Source organism: Armigeres subalbatus, chromosome 2, assembly GCF_024139115.2.
Source record: "Armigeres subalbatus isolate Guangzhou_Male chromosome 2, GZ_Asu_2, whole genome shotgun sequence".
Taxonomy (NCBI): domain Eukaryota; kingdom Metazoa; phylum Arthropoda; class Insecta; order Diptera; family Culicidae; genus Armigeres; species Armigeres subalbatus.
This window is the reverse complement of record NC_085140.1, coordinates 355,294,648-355,313,746: the sequence shown is the minus strand read 5'-3', so window position 1 is coordinate 355,313,746 and position 19,099 is coordinate 355,294,648. Positions and strand designations below refer to the sequence as shown.

Sequence of the window (19,099 nt, the reverse complement as noted above, 5' to 3'; positions counted from 1 at the left end):
ACCTTACCGTCTTCATTCTTAATATTCCGGTTGAAGGATTAGCAGACACGGGCGCCAGTGTTTCCATAATTAGTTCTCGCAGCCTGCTGAATCGTCTCGGATTGAAGATTCAAAAATGCAGTTTGAAGATATATACTGCAGATCGGACCCCGTATACATGTGAAGGATACGTGAATGTGCCATATATGTACAAAAATGTAACTAAGGTGGTCCCTACCTTAGTTGTACCGGAAATATCAAAGGTCTTGATCCTCGGAATGGATTTTTTATCCGCCTTCAATTTCCAATTAGTTTCTGATTCTTCTGTTAGCGAGCCATGTCACTTGACGGCAGATGCACAATTCAACTTGAACTACATTGCGAACTATTTCGGTGACGAGGATGGCCACCTCTGTTTTCAAGTGAGACCAGAAGCAATCATCAACGAGGTTGGATGTTCACTCCCAGAAGAAGATGAAAGTCTGGAAATGCCAACGGTGGAAATTCCAACAAAAATAATCGAGAACGTGTCGGAAATTGAAACAGAACATAAGCTGACCTGGAACCAAAAAGAAAACTTATTGCAAGCCATTCAACAACTTCCCATGACGCAAGAAGGACGATTAGGTAGAACTCCGATTTTGAAGCACTGCATAGAACTTTTGCCTGGAGCCACTGCAAGGCGGGTTCCCACGTATCGCTGGTCGCCGGCCGTGGAGGCAGTCATCGATGAAGAAATGGAACGGTTACTCAATCTGGACGTTATAGAGGAGTGTAAAGGAGCTGCGGACTTCATTAATCCATTATTACCTATTAAAAAGCCCACAGGTAAATGGCGCATATGCCTAGATTCCCGTCGGTTAAACTCGATGACTAAAAAGGACGATTTCCCTATTCCAAACATGGCGGTTATCCTGCAGCGCATAAAACGTGCGCGCTACTTTTCGGTGATAGACTTGACCGAGTCTTATTACCAGGTTGAGCTGGAAGATGATGCTAAGAGTAAAACGGCGTTTAGGACTAATAAGGGCTTATACCGTTTCAAGGTCATGCCCTTTGGCCTCACAAATGCTCCAGCCACCATGGCTCGTCTAATGGTAAAGGTCCTTGGACATGACCTCGAGCCATTTGTGTACGTCTACTTGGACGATATTATAATCGTTTCTGAATCGTTCGAAGAACACCTCAGGCTAATAAAATGCGTTGCTGAACGTTTGTCTCGAGCAGGTTTGACCATAAACATACAAAAATCAAAGTTCTGTCAAACAAGCATCAAATATCTTGGATATGTTTTGTCGGAAGATGGATTATCGATGGATATTTCAAAAATCCAACCCGTATTGGACTATCCGGTACCTCGTACCGTGAAAGATATTCGAAGGTTACTTGGTCTTGCAGGCTTTTATCAAAAGTTTGTTAAAAGCTATTCGGAAATCACCGTTCCCATTACAGAGCTGCTGAAAAAAGTACGACGAAAATTTGAGTGGACAAAGGAGGCAGATAATGCCCTTCAGCGTCTGAAAGAAGCATTAGTCACCGCACCGATCTTAGCGAACCCAGACTTTTCTCAACCCTTCATTATTGAGACGGATAGCTCCGACTTTGCTATTGGCTCTGTCTTGGTTCAAATTCAGAACGGGGAACGAAAATGCATCGCGTACTTCTCCAAAAACTGTCGAGTACCCAGCGAAAGTACAGCGCCACCGAACGAGAATGTCTGGCGGTACTGCTAAGTATCGAAAATTTCAGACATTTCGTAGAAGGGAATCGGTTCGTCGTACAAACTGATGCGATGTCCCTCACCTTCCTTCAGACAATGAGCATTGAGTCCAAAAGTCCGCGTATTGCGAGGTGGGCACTGAAGCTTTCGAAATACGATGTGCAGCTCCAATACAAAAAAGGGTCGGAGAACATCCCGGCCGATGCACTAAGCCGCAGTGTGTTTATCATCGATAGCCAATTACCTGATCCATATGTAGAAGACCTGAAACAACAAATTAAACAGAATCCGGACAAATATTTAGATTTCAAGATCGTTAATGAACAAATTTTCAAGTTTGTTTCCAATTCTACAATTCCTGAAGATCCAGCGTTCCGATGGAAACAGGTTTTGCCATTGCCTGAGAGAAAACAGGTTATTGAAGGGATACACAAGGTCGCTCACTTAGGCTTCCTCAAAACTCTTGAAAAGGTCCGGGAACGCTACTACTGGCCTAGAATGGCAAGTGAAATCAAAAGATTTTGTAGCAGCTGCCAGATTTGTAAGGAATCTAAGGTCCCAAATCTTAATGTACGCCCACCCTGTGGGAAACCGAAGCTGTGTAGCCGACCATGGGAATTAATATCCATCGATTTCCTAGGACCGTATCCAAAATCCCGGAAAGGAAATATCTGGATCCTAGTGATTTGTGATTTTTTCTCCAAGTTTGTACTGGTCCAATGTATGAAAACAGCTACGGCGCCTGGGGTCTGTGCCGTCATGGAAAACCTTGTTTTCAATTTGTTTGGAGCGCCGTCTGTCTGTATAACTGATAATGCTAAAGTCTTCCAATGTGACATGTTCAAAAAACTGTTGGAAACTTACGGTGTGACTCAATGGAACCTTGCCGTATATCATCTGGTCCAAACCCGGCTGAACGAGTCAACCGTGTAATTGTCACGGCCATTAGATGTGCATTGAACAAACAGGTGGATCATCGCAATTGGGACGACTCAGTTCAGAAAATCGCCGCTGCCATCCGTACGAGTGTCCATGAAAGTATTGGTTTCACTCCATATTTTATTAATTTTGGTCGGAATATGATCAGCTCGGGGACCGAATACGAGCATTTGAGGAATCTAAACTCTGATATCAATAGGGTCTCAAACCATCAAAATGAAGAAACGCGAAAGCTGTATGAATTGGTTCGACACAATCTTCATGATGCATACACCCGCTATTCAAAGTCGTACAACCTCCGGTCTAACGAAAAACACTGCTTTAAACCTGGCGATGTGGTATACAAACGTAACGTTCATTTGTCCGACAAATCTAAACACTTTGTTGGAAAATTTGGAACGAAATACACACAAGCTCGTGTTCAATCTGCCCTTGGAAGCAACACTTACGTTCTTGAAAACAATGATGGACAAAGAATTCCAGGTACCTTTCACGGATCATTCTTAAAAAAGTCCTGATTGGAGGAAAATCCGACGTTCGATTGAGCCTACAGCATCAAAACATCCAGCTATGATTGCACTATTACCGAATAGTGCAAAGACAAGTAATTAAAACAAAACACACTCCCGTGGTGCAACGGTTCGGTCCGATCCGAGATGTCCTTGTGTTTCCTCGATCGTTGACAACAGACAATAAAACCAATCAAAACAAACGATATGACTGTACTCCCGTCGAGTGGTGCATACATCACTTCATTATTCAAATACACATGATGCACCAAAGCCGTTCGATCCTAAAAGTCCTACTGTTATCGGCAATGTTAAAAAAATGCGTAAATAGATGGTGCCACGGGTTGGATAGTAGAGATCTTTCCCTTGTACCATGACCAACAATAAAGTAACAATAAAAACACTGCTTATCCACCAAACACTCTAAAGAGGTACGACTACAAATTGCCCAATGCTAGAGGAGTCAGCTGCCTTGCATGGATGAGCTTCACAATGAGCTTCGATGACCTACGTCTACCTTGTCTGCTTGTTCAGACGATGACCTTGACCGGGACCGAAGCGATTTTCGTTCTCTACCATACAAGATCTTTTGTTCTCACTAGAACAGTAGAGATCATTCTTCGGTAATTCCGACACAATCAAGCACAAATATCCGCACTATACCATTCGCATTTAAATTTATCTCACGGTTCTCCAGCATAGATCAGTAATTATACATATTCCCGATTGTAGATTTCACTTTAAACACCATAATCTGCAATAATCCGCAATAGTCCGTAAAATAGAAACGGTCATAAACGAAAGTATTCTGACCGCCACATGCTTTCGGTTCGTTATTCACCTCTCATCTGAATGTTGTTCAGTAGGGACAGCATTCTTCCCACAGTATTTCTTTGACAAATCATAAAGCGCCGATATAGGATGACTATGTTGACTGGTAGGTTCGGAATTAGGGCGTAAATGTTAAGTATGAGTCCATATAGTAAATCGGTATATGAAGTCTTTTTTTTCCAATTCATACATTGGAGTAATTCGGATCGGTTATTAATTTTTCTGATATGTCAGAAGTTAATCGGTATATGTTAAGACATTTTTTCAGACTTTTCTGAAGTAATCGGTATGTAATTGTCTCGTCTCGAGGATGAATTGTCTCGTCAATAAATGATTGTTAGTTTCGAGTAAGGGCAGTTCAACATGGTTATTCAATTAGGCGTATTGATAGAATGATTGATTCAGATAGTCATTCAATTTCCATGAAAAGGTTTAGTTGAAGAATTTTGTACAAATTAGACGAATGTAAAAAAAAATATATTAAAAAGAAGTTTAGTCTAATTCATGTAAATATATAAAAATTTTGAAATTTGTGGAAAAAAATTTCAAAATTTTTATTTCTTAGTATAGGCGTAATGTAACCCTAAAATTGAATTCATGAAATTTAATTTGTGGAGTGTGAACACGCATTTATTCTCCATTCAATGAACAAGCTAAATGAAGCTCGTTTCCATATAACTATTTGAGCTATGTGTGATATTTAAGCACATCCAAGACCACAATCCGTCGATGCGCCATCTAGTGGTTAATCCGGTAGTAAAAACGAAATATTTCAAAATTTAAATCTTGAATCACAAATTGCGTCTTAGAGAGTTAAACAGATCCTACCTATTATTAAATTAAAACAAAGGTGTTTTATACCTTTAAACTCTCTTTAATCCACCAATCACAGAAAACTACGTGGCGATTTTTAGGCCTTATCTAATCTATCGGGCGTCTTTCTATTCTAATCAATGGAGTGCTTTTTAAAGAACAGTGGGGATTTCTAGAACATAAAGGTTGATTGATTTAAAACATTTATTCTTGCAATTCTAAGCTCGAAGTAAGTTATCGCGCGATTCTAATAGAATTTGAATAAATGTTTAACAAGTTTTTTTTTCTTAATAGCAGCAAGATTTTTTCGAGAAAATTGTTTTCAAATAGAACTATATTATTTGGATCTCCTTCAAGTTTTGAAAGTAATAATTCAGGTAAGCCTAATTGTGTATAATTTATTGAGCAATTAGTGAGTTTGAACCGCGTTGAACAGGACCAGTGCCCAAGCAACGTGGGCGGTTAGTCCAGAGTGGATGCTGCGAGTCCGCAAAGGGTTGGTTCGATCAAATTCGAAGTTGGTCAAAGTGGCGTGGACTGGTCCGAGTCCCTCGAGCGATCTACTGTGATCTTCTGTATCGCTTTCCATCGTCGTAAATCATCGCCAGTATCTGCGCACGTCGATAAGTCGCCAGTGACGGCTGCACACTCCACGCATCTAGGGGACGTCTATACCCCGAAAAAGACGCCGGCGCGCGCATCGCGAGACGACGCCAAAGTAGCGTTAGAGCTCGAGTCCAAAGCTTCGAGAACGACCAACCGAATGCACGATATTTTGACAATCGTACCTGAATCCAAATCTCCATCCAGTTAAGTCACTGCGTGGGATTCCCAAGCGAGGACGCAGAAGAAAAGGTCAGATCTGATCGGTTCTTTTTGCTCAATTGCTGTAGCATTTCAAATCGTACGGTTCGTACAAACACGTGACGTCACATAGGGCATCAGGTTTATTTAAATTGTCTTACCGTTACCTCATGAATAAATAAACGACTCGAAAAGTTTTGTTACTCTAGTTTCCGCGTGCGATATTTGAATTTAGAAACCAATTGCTTCTAGTTTAGTAGAATCTCTCCCTTTTTTCGCATGACGAAACTCAAATGAAAATTATAGTAGATTAGCTTATGTTTATTGATTGCTTACTAGTCCTTTAATTGATGAATCATTGAGGTTTTTTTTAAATTAATTTGTTTGATTTGAATTTGTTTGATTGCCTTAAGATGTCGGGATTCAAGTGATCTTTCGCTTCTGAATATACAAAAATTACCTGCCCTGAGAAGGCAGTCTTTGATCCGGGCAATACGATCTGAGAAACGGTCCTTCTGGAGAAGGTGGCGCTTAAGCCGTTTCTTCATAGAACGGAAGAGATCGTTACACTGTAATAATGAAACTATCACCTAGCCACATAATTGAATCAGCGGACGATGTCTCAGGAACACGTAGGCACAGTTCAAGGTGGCGTTGACCGAAACCGTGACACCAATCTTTACCGGCCAGTTGGAACGCGGTGTTGAACGGATGTTTAATTTTGTTCCTCATCGCCTGCCGGAATGCTAAGCTCCTGAAGTCGGGAATTGGCAGTGCAACGAGTCGTTGTTCCATGTTGAGTATGTGCTGAACGAGTGCATCCTCCTGCTGCGGATTATTCTCTGGTGCGGAGCGACCGAAGCGTTAATCTTCCGATCCGGATGCTTAAAATTTTTCTTCTGCGTTCGACGACGAACACGGTGCTAAATGGCTGCTCGCTTCACAGACATGCCGGACTCGGTCACCGCTCATATTGTAGCGGTCATGCTGGCGGATGGTCATTGTTCCACGTCGAAATTCGTACCACGTACGCATTATCCAGGACCGGTCACTATACGAAATCACAACAACAGTTTGACACTTGTGTTTAAGGTTATGTTTGCGCGATAGAGTGACGCTTTTGCCCCTGGTTGAGGTGTCCTTTTTGCCCCGGATGGTCAATAGTGCATTTAAATGCATATTTTCGCAAAAAAAGATACCACAGCCAGTAGTGTTGAGTTAGAAATACTTGTCAATACTGTAAACTTGTTTCCTACTTCGAATAACCTTAAATTAATATAAAATGCCCTTTGAAAATTCTTATTTTATGTGATGTCATTATTATAACTTTTGACCAGATCCAAGTAGCATTTTGTTTTTTCAGCTATTTTTAGCTTTATTCAAGACTTTCAATACGAAATTTGATGAATATTACATTATAAGACTGTTAAGAAGGTTAAGAAGTCATCGATTATGCTTATATTATTACATTTTACAGGGAAATCAAAGGTGTCCTTCTTGCCCCGGGTTCCCCTATCTTCTTGGCAAATTATTCGATATTTTTACCTACTGTAAAGCTTTAAGTTTCTTATTTTCGAAATGATCTAAGCCTTGTTCGCGTATAGAGCGTTGGGTGTTAAGGCTGCAAATGTTCGACTACAGAGTTGTGCACATATCTGGACTAGACAACGTTGCTGATAGTCTGTCGCGTTTGGCTGTCTTTGAACCCAAACCTTTTGATACAACTGCAGAAATTATTGCACAAGAAGTCTGAAGCCAAATGTTCAGCACTGTCATGGAGAGAAATTGTGGATTATTAGAAAAAAAAACAAAGGTACCGAAAGGCTATCATTTCACTCCAAAATCGACCATTTCATAGAAGTCTCGGAGACCCATGATGTTATATTCCAATCGACTCAGCTCGTCGAGCTGAACAAATGTCTGGTCTGTCCGTGTGTATGGGCACATGAAAAGCGAAAAACATTAGCCACTTTTTCATATAGTAATTCTTAACCGATTTTCTCGCAACAAGTTGCATTCGACGGGGAACAAACCACTGATCACTATTGAATATGATCACGATCGGTCATTGCGTTCAAAAGTTATGAAGAAAATGGTGGCGAGTCAAGTACGAGACACTGAAGACGACCTTACTGTTGAGGTCGAAATACGTATCTGTCAAGGTACAATTAAGTGGTGGAATTAAATGGGATTGCACAAACTCGTCTTATGTCAAGAGAAAATTGTGTGTTGAACCATATACGGTTGGTTGGTTGTTTGCCTTAGGGGCCTTTCACAAATTACGTAACGCTGAAGGGGGAGGGAGGGGGTCAAGCCGACCGTTACGATCCATACAAAAAATAAACCTTCCATACAAAAAGTGTTACGAGGGGGAAGGTGGGGGTAAAAAATCTCCAAATTTAGTGTTACGTAATTTTAGAAGAACCCTCACAGCGTTTGCAAGATCCGTAATGTAGGCAATTATTTATTATGTGTATCACACTAAGGCAAAACCAAGGGATTGAATAGAAAAAGGCATCACCATTAGGTGGATTAATCTGGGTTTTTTAAGAGCAGACCGGCTGTCCATGAACCACTTAGACTCTTGAGGGGGGAGAGGGGTTTCGAAAAAGTCTACGATAGTCTACGAAAGGGGACGGGGGGTTTACCAAAAGTCTACGTAGACTTTCTTTTTTTTTTAAAACGTTCTATACAGCAGCTTTGTACGAAGTTCACTCGTTTGATTTTTGTTTAGGATTTTCCGTTTTTTTTCATAAAAATGTAATGAATTTCACTGAAGTAAAAGTCGTGGATTTCACCAGGAAATTCTTCTGTGTTTAGCAGGAAAATTCTCCAGTATTCTATAAAAAAAATCGAAAAAAATTATTCTACTACATTTTTTTTATTGTCGGCAGTAGAGGTGTGCGCCGGTCCAATATTCATCGGCGGCGGCGTTTGTCAGAATTTTGGTCGGCGGCGGCGGCGTTTTCGGCGTCACGCCGATAGCCATTTTAGCCGGCGGCGGCGGCGTGCATCGGCGTGGCGTTTTTTTTATCACGTCCCTTAATTTTTTTGCCTTTTTCCTAAATATTTATTTGGAAATTATTTAGGACAAATCAAGCATCCGAAAGATATTCAATTTGCAAAAAAAAACTAACCGCGATGGAGGTTTGTACTCTGATGGCTTTTCCGCAAATGTGACCTTTAAGTGGTCTTGTTGTGTAGGGGTTATCACGCCTATCTAGAGAGTAGGAGGTTGAGAGTTCCAGTCCCTCCAAGACACGTGGATTCTTTTTCGCAAATTTCATATCAATTTGTCCATTTTGAAACATGTGCTGTGCATATGCACAGCCAAGATATTCAACAAAAAAAAGGTTTTCGAGTTGCCGAATAATATGCAGTTAATTGTAATTTTCCTCGGGAACTACTCTGAAGTTTAGACAAATCTATGGAATTACCAAGAGAAGCTTTCAGCAAAAAATTCGTCATGAGAAACTCGTCAGAATTTTCACGAGAAATTGTTCTAAATTTCTACAGGAAAATCCTCGGAATATACACGGAAAGTTCTTGTCGAGTTTCTGTTGAGTATTCTTCGAAATTTACTTCATAATTGTAGGAAAGTGCGACTGATAGAATGAGTGTTTTAACGTTGGCTTGCTCAGACTAAAATAATTAGTCTCCGGAATTTGACGGGAACTTTAATAGAATTTCCGCGAATGATTGTTCAAAATGTAGATTTTAATACGAAAAATCTTTGCATTTAAACGGAAAATTGTTCGGAATTTTTAAGAAATTTTAGGAAATTCTTTGTACAATAGATGTTTGACAACTGAAACTTATTCAACTGCAATGCTTTCTAACTGCAATTTAATAGTTACATCAGTTTTGTAGTTATCGGACCGCTAAACTTCGAAACGATTTTAAATTCGATGATAGCTGCATTGCGCTGAACAATCAAATGTACTTATATTGCATCTGAAGTTGTCGGACGTGACAATAGTTGGACGTTTATAACGTTTAGAACTGCATTCGCTAACTAAACCGAAAACATGTTGCAGTTATCGAACGACTAGTGTATTGTCCATAAGACATTCTTGGGAAATTCAGTTGGCCGAAAGCGTCAAGCGGCCGAACTGATAATTTGGCCGAAAAAATCGTTTACCCTAACAGGTCGTTTGGCCGAATAGGTCATCTAATCAAATCCTATTAAGCTGAACTTAACGTTTATCCGCAACTATTATCTGGTCGAAAATGGTTTGACAAAAAATGTAGTATGTAGTGGTCGAAAGCGACATACAGCCAAAAGGAACATTCGGCCGAACTGGTAATTAGGCCGAAAAAATCATTTAACCAAATAAATCATTAGACCGAAAATGCCGTGTGGTAGGAATGGTCATTTGACACGAAAATATCCTTTCTGCAAAATATCCTTCCGGCCAAATGGCAATTTCTGTCAAATGACCTATTCGGCCGAACTTGTTTTTTATTCAATTCCGTCAAACGACACTTTTTGAAGAAGGTTGTCTTGCAGACAGGACATTTTTGGGCCAAATGGCTCTTTTTCCCAAATGACAATCAACCGGCATTTTTTGTAATAAACATTGTGAGCTGATAGAGCACTTATTCAACCAAAAATGGTCTTCTACAATAAAAAACTAGCTTATTCAGCCCTAATTGTTTGTTGGGTATTCAGTCAAACGACTTTTTCAGCCTGTTAGGACAAACTGTTACGGTCAAAATCCGGCCAAATGTTCCTGTACGTCGCTTACGACTCAACTACATTTTCTGTCAAACCTGTTTCGACCAGATAACAGTTACCGTTAAACGCTTAGTTCTGCTAATGGTACTCGGCTAGATTACTTTTGGCCTAAAAGCCATTATCGACTTAAAAGTAGAGAGGCTACGAAATTTTGTTCAATGGTCAAATGACATTTTCCGCTGAATGGCCCATTCTGTCAAAAACCTTTTCGGCCGAACAGCATTTTCGGCCAACGATGCTTTCGGCCAGACGACCTGTTAGGACAAACGGCTTTCTGTGCCAAATTACCCGTCTGTCGCCTTCCGTCAATGGAATTTCCCAAGAATTTCTTATCGAAAATAGAAAGAATGTTTTGAAGTAATCCAAAACATTTCTTGAAAATTCCGAGCAATTTTCCAAAGAATTTTTCGTTGAAATCTACATTTTGAACCATCTTCTGCAGAAACTTTGAAGAATTGGAAATGCCGGAGTTTTTCTCGTGAAAATTCTACAGTCTCCTGCGGATATTGCAAAAAATCTGTTTTAAAGTTGGCTTTGCCAATCTAGCCATCTAGTGATGAACTTCTCCCTGCGAAAAAAGCAATCTAATAAAGAATAAAAAACTAATTATCTTAAATGATCTAGATTGAGGAAGTGTAAATTTCGAAAAATTCTCAACAGAACTTTCCGTGCATATTCTGAATATTTTCCTAAGGAAATTTTGAACAACTTCCCGTGAAAACTCTGAAAATAATTTCCAAATGAATATTCTTGAAAAACTTGAAGAATTTTCTGACGAAATTCAAAAGATTCTCCCGTAAATGTGTTGAAAATATCCAAAATGACCGATTCAGCCGAACTTTCGATCGAATGTTCATTTCGGTCAAATGGCCCTTTCGACTATTTCGGCCTATTAAGCTATTCATCTAACCATTTCTTTCAGCCAAAGAAACTATCCGACCAAATGACATTCTATGCTAGATACCCTAGCAAAGTCTGAAAATGTAATGAGTGCATATATAAAACATATTTTGATTTTGACTTAAAATTGATTCATAATTTGTTTTCAAATATGAATAATCATGATTGATTACATATTTTGATCTAATTTTGCTGTAGATTACTAAACTGCATGATATGACATCAAACTGTGTACTTGTTTTGTTATCGGAAACCAATATCAAAATTAGTTTTCTATTTGCTCTCAATGACAGCAGGAATAGCTTTCGATTTGATGTCACAGTAAGACTTTTCTGCTATACGTTTTGTTACTCAACCGTTAAAACGACCAAAAAGATATGGATCAGGAAATTATACAGGAAATCCATTGAATGTTCAGAATTTCTACTTCCACTTCCAAAATTCTGCGGACATCTTCAAATTTGTATCGGCGTGGAAAATTATAGATAAGCGGCGTGACAATTTTTAAACGGCGGCGCGCCGATGCAAAAATGTCGGCGGCGGCGGCGTGCCAAAAACTGCCGGCGGCGGCGGCGTGGCGCGGCGGCGCACACCTCTAGTCGGCAGGCACTTCTTTGGAAACTATGGAAATTAATTTATGTCGTACTTCAACGGATTTTTTTTTTGAATTTACAAAAAAAAACCTTTTGGAACATCTAAGAAAAATACTTTGGAATGCCCAAAAGATATTCTTTGGAACTTGTAAAGAGGATTCTTTGAAATTTCCGTGAGAAAACCTTCAGAATATCCACTGGAGATTTTCTGGGAAGTTCCCGGAAAATTTCTCTTAATTTCGGAAATTCATCGAAATTCCCATGGATAATACTTCGTATATTTTTTCGGCAGTTTTAATGCAAATTCTTTGGAATTATCGATGGGAAATCTCTGGAATTTCTAAATAAATTGTTGAAAACCCAACTAACATTTAATGTCAATGTAAATGTTATTTCAACTCGTCTATACGGCTTCAAGCTGAATATGTGTGCTATACATATGATCAAGAACTTCTATTCAATGCTTTTACCAGCAAATCTGGCGAATCTATTCAGCTATTTTTGACGTGTCTGCACAACTACTTTACAGCATGTTACACAGTTTTTTCTCAATCTTTACTAAACCATTTAGTAATATAATTCGCTTCAATGGCGCTTATTCAGATTTTTTGAATCTGTTAAATAAGTTTTATACAGCCACTGAATTCAATTTGATTAAATATTATTTGAGAGGAGAGTAAAATTTCGGGAGTTTATTCAATGTTTTTTTTTTGTGAAAACTCAAATATCAATTTTGTTGCTACCTAGATTCGAACTCCTGATCTCCTGATTCAATGGCCGCTGCTCTGTCATCACCGTCACTTTGACATATGTAAATAACAAAGAAAATTATGGATGTGCTTCTTCGCATACCCTATAGGTTGTTTTACTAACGCTATTTACAGATTCATGCTGTATAAACGTTAGAAAGAGGCCTACATGCTGCTTTCAGCACATAAGCTTAAAAATTATGCTTTCAGCATTATTTCAACCATTATTCAAACATCTATCAGCATGTTCTGTTGGCTAACTTTTATCCATCATCAATCCCTGAAATTGTTTTTAGGCAACATTTTCTCGACCTGTATAAATGCTACTTTGCTGCTAATCGTTTAACAGTAGCCGTCAACAGAAATATCGCTTCTAAACACGGGACTGACACTTGTATACCTCCACCACAGTTCATTTCGTAGCCAACATAGAAAATTCCGCACTGACAGCCATAAGAAGAATCATGGGAAAGAAAGAGATAGGTGCGTTCCACACTGACAGTTCCATAAACGACAAGCAGAAGAAACGAGACTGCATCTACACTACGAAAACACAACCAAAACATCAGACCCCCGCTTCTAAATGGCTTGTTTTCTTACGCTATCTGCTAGCATTAATGACAGCGCTTTGTCAGTTGCTGTAAGAGCAGGTGAATATCTTTGTAGCTGCATTACAGAAATCAATAGCTCATACACAGCTCCGGCAACAAAAATCAAATGTAAACATAGCGGTTTTGACGTTCCATACTGACAGAGGCGCGGCCATGTTCCTAGACGTGGGTAGGACAAAAACTGGATTTTCAAATCTATAGAATGCTTCTATGGAATTTCATTCTCAGACAAGTTATAAACTCCCTGTGACTATAAAGACAATCATTACATTTCTAATGTATAAAGAACATATCCAAAGAGCATGTCTTCCTCATTCTCACGAATTTCCAGAAGTGATTATGGATGCCTGTAAATTTTATAAAAATAATGGATGATTTCATGCAATTTCACAAAGTTCTAGGAATTCAAACCTTTAAAAATCTTCAGATACATCGCTACGATCTACCAGTAAAGCTTATGATCGTCCAAGATCCTTTAAGGGTATTCAGTACTGTTTACGAGTTTTCAGAAATCTCAAGAATAATGTTACTCCGAATTTCAGACTAATTTCTCTCTCACTTCTAAGATTTCATGCAAATAAACTCTTAGAAGCTTACAGAGTTTTTCTTCTCATAGGTTTGCTACCAGCTTCATATTTCTGCGATTGTTGTTTCATATCCTTGTTAAGTTTCTCAACTTTTGGATACGAGCTCGGGAGTCTAGTGACTACCGCTTCTGCTATATAAACAGGAGGTCTGACAAAGATTACATCACATAATGGGGCATAGACTACATCACACTTGTGGGGATGCAGTGGTTTTCTCGCTCTCTAGTAGCATCAACAATTACATACTCAGTTTTTATTTCTGCTGCTCGGCAAAATCCGCACAGCCGTTTTTTTTTTTTTCATTTATTTAGTTAACATCTAAACAGATAACACTGAATCAACAATTTGACGCCACAATGCACGGTTCGAGGCCGCATCTCTCCATCCTCGGATACGCCCCACACTCGCCAAGTCGTTCTGCACCTGGTCTGCCCATCTCGCTCGCTGCGCTCCACGCCGTCTCGTACCTGCCGGATCGGAAGCGAACACCATCTTTGCAGGGTTACTGTCCGGCATTCTTGCAACATGTCCTGCCCATCGTACCCTTCCGGCTTTAGCTACCTTCTGGATACTGGGTTCGCCGTAGAGTTGGGCGAGCTCATGGTTCATTCTTCGCCGCCACACACCGTCTTCTTGCACACCGCCAAAGATGGTCCTAAGCACCCGTCTCTCGAATACTCCGAGTGCTTGCAAGTCCTCCTCGAGCATTGTCCATGTTTCATGTCCGTAGAGGACTACCGGTCTTATTAACGTCTTGTACATGACACATTTGGTGCGGTGGCGAATCTTTTTCGACCGCAGTTTCTTCTGGAGCCCGTAGTAGGCCCGACTTCCACAGATGATGCGCCTTCGTATTTCACGACTAACGTTGTTGTCAGCCGTTAGCAAGGATCCGAGGTAGACGAATTCCTCGACCACCTCGAAGGTATCCCCGTCTATCGTAACACTGCTTCCCAGGCGGGCCCTGTCGCGCTCGGTTCCGCCCACAAGCATGTACTTTGTCTTTGACGCATTCACCACCAGTCCAACTTTTGTTGCTTCACGTTTCAGGCGGGTGTACAGTTCTGCCACCTTTGCAAATGTTCGGCCGACAATGTCCATGTCATCCGCGAAGCAAATAAATTGGCTGGATCTGTTGAAAATCGTACCCCGGCTGTTACACCCGGCTCTCCGCATGACACCTTCTAGCGCAATGTTGAACAACAGGCACGAAAGTCCATCACCTTGTCTTAGTCCCCGGCGCGATTCGAACGAACTGGAGTGTTCGCCCGAAATCTTCACACAGTTTTGCACACCATCCACCGTTGCTTTGATCAGTCTGGTAAGCTTCCCAGGGAAGCTGTTCTCGTCCATAATTTTCCATAGCTCTACGCGGTCTATACTGTCGTATGCCGCCTTGAAATCAACGAACAGATGGTGCGTTGGGACCTGGTATTCATGGCATTTTTGAAGGATTTGCCGTACAGTAAAGATCTGGTCCGTTGTCGAGCGGCCGTCAACGAAGGCGGCTTGATAACTTCCCACGAACTCGTTCACTAATGGTGACAGACGACGGAAGATGATCTGGGATATCACTTTGTAGGCGGCATTAAGGATGGTGATCGCTCGAAAGTTCTCACACTCCAGTTTGTCGCCTTATAACCCCTTCCTTCCACTCCTCCGGTAGCTGTGCGGTTTCCCAGATTCTGACTATCAGTTTGTGCAGGCAAGTGGCCAGCTTTTCCGGGCCCATCTTGATGAGCTCAGCTCCGATACCATCCTTACCAGCTGCTTTATTGGTCTTTAGCTGTTGAATGGCATCCTTAACTTCCCTCAAGGTGGGGGCTGGTTGGCTTCCATCGTCCGCTGAACTGACGTAGTCATCTCCTCCGCTGCCTTGACTTTCACTGCCTGTACTCTCAGCGCCATTCAGGTGTTCCTCGTAGTGCTGCTTCCACCTTACGATCACCACACGTTCGTCCGTCAAGATGCTCCCATCCTTATCCCGGCACATTTCGGCTCGCGGCACGAAGCCTTTGCGGGATGCGTTGAGCTTCTGATAGAACTTGCGTGTATCTTGAGAACGGCACAGCTGTTCCATCTCCTCGCACTCCGCTTCTTCCAGGCGGCGTTTCTTCTCCTGAAAAGGCGGGTCTGCTGTCTCCGCTTCCGTCTATAACGTTCCACGTTCTGCCGGGTACCTTGCTGCAGCGCGACCGCCCGCGCTGCGTCCTTCTCCTCCAGAATCTGTCTGCACTCTTCGTCGAACCAATCGTTCCGTCGACTTCGACCCATATACCCGACGTTGTTCTCCGCTGCGTCGTTAATGGCTGCTTTAACTGTACTCCAGCAGTCCTCAAGAGGGGCCCCATCGAGCTCACCCTCTTCCGGCAACGCTGCCTCGAGATGCTGCGCGTATGCAGTGGCGACATCAGGTTGCTTCAGTCGCTCTAGGTCGTACCGCGGCGGTCGTCGGTACCGAACATTGTTGATGACGGATAGTTTTGGGCGCAGTTTAACCATCACCAGATAGTGGTCAGAGTCGATGTTAGCGCCACGATATGTCCTGACGTCGATAATGTCGGAGAAGTGCCGTCCATCAATCAGAACGTGGTCGATTTGTGATTCTGTCTGCAGTGGTGATCTCCAGGTGTACCGATACGGGAGGCTGTGTTGGAAGTAGGTGCTACGAATGGCCATATTCTTGGAGGCGGCGAAATCAATTAGTCGTAGGCCGTTTTCGTTCGTCAGCCGGTGAGCGCTGAACTTTCCAATAGTCGGTCTAAACGCCTCCTCTTGGCCAACCTGAGCGTTCAAATCTCCTATGATGATTTTGACGTCGTGGCTTGGGCAGCTGTCGTACTCACGTTCCAGCTGCGCGTAGAATGCGTCCTTATCATCATCAGTGCTTCCGGAGTGTGGGCTATGGACGTTGATTATGCTGAAGTTGAAGAACCGGCCTTTGATCCTCAACCTGCACATTCTTTCATTGATCGGCCACCACCCGATCACGCGCCTTTGCATGTCGCCCATCACTATGAAAGCTGTTCCCAGCTCGTGTGTGTTGCCGCAGCTCTGGTAGATGGTATGATTACCTCTAAACGTTCGCACCATTGATCCCTTCCAACAAACCTCCTGCAGCGCTACGATGCCGAATCCACGGTCCTTGAGCACATCGGCGAGTATGCGTGTGCTCCCGATGAAGTTGAGAGATTTGCAGTTCCACGAACCGAGTTTCCAATCGCTAGTCCCTTCTCGTCGCAGTGGTCTTCGCCGATGGTTCCGGTCCGTACTCTCCTGTTGATTGTTCGTTGCATATGTTTTTTAAAGGCTGGCTTGCAGGGCCTGACACCAAACCCCCTACATTTCCGGAGGACCATTCCTCCTTATTCCCGGTGGACCATAATGCACAGTTTCAGTTAGAGTCCCTCGCTGGCACTCGGACGATGATCAGCCGCCCTAACATGGAGAACAGACGCTGTTGTGAGCCGATCCTGACATGGAGAACAGACGCTCAATAAGATTTGCACCTCCGGAGAGGAGCAAACCCCCCCTTCCCTGTCAGCATACGACCATAGTTCCCACCGGGGTTGGTTACCCGATCTTCCCTAAGGTTGCTCGTATCCCGGCCAGCACCGCGGGGAGGTAGGGATAGGAGTTGCTGGGTAAGAGGCTAAGGACCGCGAGATGGGGTCTATTTTATTCCTTCAGGTACGCGAAGTACCAATGGTACGCTTTACCCAGCATTTGCCGCACAGCCGTGTGCCCAGTAAAATGAAAAACTAATATCCCATCAAAAATAAGGTTTGTTAGCTGGGTTTCGGCAAATTATTTGCTGATTTTCAGCAACTTTAACAGATGTCTCGGCGAAAAACATGTTTACTGGGGCTCGGCTGTGCGAAACTCGGTAAAAGTTAAACAAATTGCTGAGATTCCAGAAAAAAAATAAGTGTGATACACAGTAACATTCCTTTCCTTTCCCAACTGATTGAAGCTTCAGGTAGTAAATACCAACCTTTATTCTTGGATCGTAGCGCAATTTATACCAGTTCTGACCAGTCACGAAGAAGCAACCATTTACAAGTACAATCACCCTAAGCTAAGTTAATCTAAGCTATATCCTTGTTTAGATATTCAACTTATGATTAATTCACTTGTCAGTCTGTCAATTCTTATAAAATTTTAAAAAATATCTGGGCCTCTTTGAAATAGCAGAAATAATTACGTACTTCCAAAGAATTATGGAAGACTATTAGAAAATTCAAGACTTCTTGGAAAATCTCAATACACCATTGAGCACTTTTTGGAATGGAAAGAATTCCTCATAGACTCTGAGAAGCCTTTCGGAATAGATTTCTTCTTTACAATCCTGGAAACCTCCACGATCGTCAGTTTAACCACTGATAAGCTTCAAACCTCAGGAATTAAAAGAGTATTGATAGCATTACATTTTTAAGTTATCAATATAATATGTTCTTACCATAATCATGGGTAGGACAAAGGTTCCACTGTCCTACCCAGGTATTTAGGACATGTCCTACTTGTCCCACCCACTCCCGGCGTTACTGCATACTGATATGCTATTAAAAGAAGCAGTAAATAGGTTTACTTAAACGTTGTGTAATCTTCAAAGGTACAGAAGTTGCCTAAAAGCTTCGTTAGTTCATTTATAGCGCCATTACGCTATATTGTTAGTGCTATAACAACAGCAAAAACGTTTTCATTGTGAATGCTACTCACCGTAATATGGGAAGTTGCTAACAAGCAACTCAGTTACATACATGAGCTCTTAACCGATAAGCTTTGTTGCTAATTCAGACAGAGCTGTTTTATGACTAAATGAAAGCTGCATAAACGATAAAAGATTGAATATATTCGGCACACTGACTAGTTGATAGGTATTTGGGTAATAGTCGAGTTGAAGTTTGAGGGATTATTTGTGGAAACTTTTCTTTTATTCAGCATTGGCTGCTTTTATTTAAATATTATACAGCCAAAGGCTAGAAGTTGAAGCTTTTAGCACCAAAAATGTTAGTTGGGAACTTCCACGAGAAATTATTTGAATTCCCCCATCAAAATCTGTTTGAGTTTCCACAACAAAAAATTTTTTGCAGTTTTTGTAAAAAAGCCTTTGTAATTTTCATGAAAATTTATTCGATTTTTTTACGAGAGATTTGCAAAAATTTTAACTAAAAATTCTCCATAATTTCCACCGAATATTATTCAAAAAATTCTTTGCAAGAAAAAAAATGCGAGATGGTTTTAAAAAATATTGTAGGAAACCATTCTAAATTTCCACAGGAAATATATCGGAATGTCCGTTTAAACTTAAAATAACCTCGGGAAA

The 19,099-nt window shown here is 41.3% G+C and overlaps 1 protein-coding gene and 1 long non-coding RNA gene across 4 annotated transcripts in view; both read left to right on the top strand.

The window, feature by feature from the left end:
• Window positions 1-19,099, top strand: part of LOC134212942 (uncharacterized) — a 184,473-nt gene that overhangs the window by 92,242 nt on the left and 73,132 nt on the right. The gene's annotated exons all lie outside the window — the stretch shown is intronic.
• On the top strand, window positions 4,994-5,640 carry LOC134217102 (uncharacterized). Its single transcript, XR_009980913.1, has 3 exons — window positions 4,994-5,020; window positions 5,086-5,168; window positions 5,228-5,640. It is a non-coding gene; the product is annotated as an uncharacterized LOC134217102 (long non-coding RNA).